Source organism: Scylla paramamosain, chromosome 42, assembly GCF_035594125.1.
Source record: "Scylla paramamosain isolate STU-SP2022 chromosome 42, ASM3559412v1, whole genome shotgun sequence".
Taxonomy (NCBI): Eukaryota; Metazoa; Arthropoda; class Malacostraca; order Decapoda; family Portunidae; genus Scylla; species Scylla paramamosain.
In genome coordinates this window covers 2,270,001-2,272,500 of record NC_087192.1, presented here as the reverse complement: position 1 = coordinate 2,272,500, position 2,500 = coordinate 2,270,001, and the positions used below count along the sequence as shown (strand labels likewise).

At 47.4% G+C, this 2,500-nt stretch overlaps 1 long non-coding RNA gene across 3 annotated transcripts in view; it reads left to right on the top strand.

The window, feature by feature from the left end:
* The window catches only part of LOC135093261 (uncharacterized), a 70,697-nt gene that overhangs the window by 43,162 nt on the left and 25,035 nt on the right, over nt 1–2,500 (top strand). Inside the window, exon 3 of one of the 3 annotated variants that reach the window (XR_010263275.1) lies at nt 518–1,604. The exons of the other annotated variants lie outside the window; for them this stretch is intronic. This is a non-coding gene — a long non-coding RNA (uncharacterized LOC135093261). Of the gene's footprint in view, nt 1–517; nt 1,605–2,500 lie in introns of those variants that run through there. 3 annotated transcript variants of the gene reach the window in all.

The window sequence follows — 2,500 nt, the reverse complement described above, 5'->3', positions numbered from 1 at the left end:
TGCTTCACCTCGTCCCCTCCTGATGGGCGGCGTCCTCTTCCCTTCACGCCCTTCACTGCTATTATTGCCGCTTCCTGGACCCGCCGTTCCTGGAGGCGCGTTATTGGTGTGAGCGGCTCTTGGTAATATTTTCAGTGGATTAACCGCGAGAGACCGGTCAGCCAGCCAGGACAGGTCAACTGGTCGCCACGAGTCACGCACGCCGCTGTGAAGGTCGTGGTGGGGTGTAGTGAGTGTGACGGGTGTGACGAGTGAACAGTGTATAGGGCGTGACGCTGTCTGTTTGTCCAGTAAGGTTGTGTTCGTTCGTTTGTTCATTCGGGAAGCGCGTGCGGGTGTCTCTGTAATGGTGCCTGTTTTTGTTGTTGTTGTTGTTGTTGTTGTTGGTGGTGGTGGTGGTGGTGGTCTTAGTCTTGGCCGGTGTTATGTTTCTTTTCAGTATCTTGGTTCCCATTTTGTCGTTGTGTGATTCTCTTGCTTCCAATCCCTTACTGCTTCCCTTCCTCGTATTTTCCAGAACGTAGCCTGCTGAGCCACCACCAGAACCTTGCAGACGCCCCTAAGAACATAAAGAAAATAAGAAAAGCTGCAAGAAATCATCAGGCCTACATATGAACATACATACAGATGAACATACAAACGAACACAACGGTAGAGCCTTTTAAAGTTCGTCAGGGTGAAGCTTCGAAACATTTAAATTACCGCCAGAATCCCTTTACGTACATAACGAAGGGATTCAAACTCTCCATAAGCTTGAGGAGGAGGATCATGTGAAGAAAGAGGAGGTTACAGGAGGTGAGGGGGGAGATATTAGCATTTCCTCCCCTGTATATGCAGAGAAGGACGAAATATTTAAGAGCACAGCAGTTCAGCCTTTTAAAGTTAGTCAGGGTGAGGCGTGGAAGCATTTGAAGTCCACCCCAGCATCCCTTTAACAGTTTCTATCCATCCCGTGCATACGTAACCGAACGAAGCATCTAGGAACACAACAGTGGATCCTTTTAAAAGTAGTGGAGCTGAGGCGTCGGAAGATTTAACACACTGACCAAAAATCCCTTTAACAGTTCCTCCAGGGTTAAAAAGTGCATGAAACAACAACAACAACAACAACAACAACAACAACAGCAGAAAACCAGTGAACTATTTTGACAACATAGAAAGGTTTTAATCTTCAATAAAAAAAGAAGAAAAGAAAAGAAGAGAAAAATTTGCATCCAGTTTCGCGTTTTAATCACACAACCTTACAATGGGTCAGAGTTTTCCCATTAGTACTAAACTCATACAGTCGCGGAGGCAGCCATGATTCATGCTACCCCCGCACACAAGGCCACGGAGTTAGGTAGATATTCCTTTACGTGTCCTGCCATGCGTGTCTCGAAGGTAATGAGTGTGTACATGACGAGGCGAAGGCTGCCACACTCTGTCCTGTCTGCTTCACTGCTTCTCTGACTCCCCTGCCTGTTTCTGCTTCCCTGCCTTCCTCCCTGCCTCTGTTTTCCTTTCCTGTCTATCAGCTTGTCTCCCTGCTTTCCTGTCTTCCTTCTTGTCTCTGCTTTTTCTCCCTGTTTCTGTTTTCCTTCCTGCCTATTTCTCTGTTTCCTTTCCTGTCTGTTTTCCTCCCTGTCTGTGTTTCCTTACCTATCTCTCCTTCCCTGCTTCTCCTTCCCTTCCAGTCTCTCCTTTCCTGCCTCTCTTTTCCTTCCCTTCCTCTCTCTTCCTTCCCTGCTTCTCTTTCCCTCTCTGCTTCTCTTTCCCTCCCTGCCTCTGCATCCCTCCCTGTCTCCATTCCTGCTTGCATCTTCCCCCCTCAGGATCCGCCTTCCCCCCCACTCCCTGATTTAAATACAAGCCTCGGATTCCTAAGCACTTCCTTCTCTCATCAGCACTGCCTTCAAAGGTCACTCAGATGGTAAAGCAGGTTTTCATGGGTGTTTTTACCAATTGTTGATGCAGGATTCTTGTTGAACTGTCTCTGAAATCATGAATGGAAAATCTTGGTAGCTTCCTTTGGTCTGTTTGAAGTTGTTGAGTTTAAGAAGCGGAAATGTTTGAGAATATTGTCCTTAATAGATAGATAATGTTTCATGTTTATTGTTCTTGGTAGTTTAGATCATACTGGCCTGTCATGATTAATATTTATTTGTTTGTTTATATATGTATGTATGCATTTATTCATTTATTCTATCCATTATTTAATGTTTTAATGTGCGGCGCCATATGCTCCCATTGCTGCGGCGCCTTAAGCAGTCAATGAGTCAGTAGGTTACGTAGACCAAGCCGTCCCAGGTAGCCGCCCCGTCACAACCCAGTTACCCACAAGACGAGGCGTGGCGTGACTAACCACACTCGCTCCTTCACCCCCTCATCCTCCTTCACCCTTTCCCTCCCCCTCACCCCTTGCCTCCCTTTCCCTCGTGTTATCTCGCGTCCGGGGAAGCTCGTCTCGTCCCTGTGTGCTGACTGGCGGGTTCCTGTGACTAAGCGGCGCGTGATGGCCAGA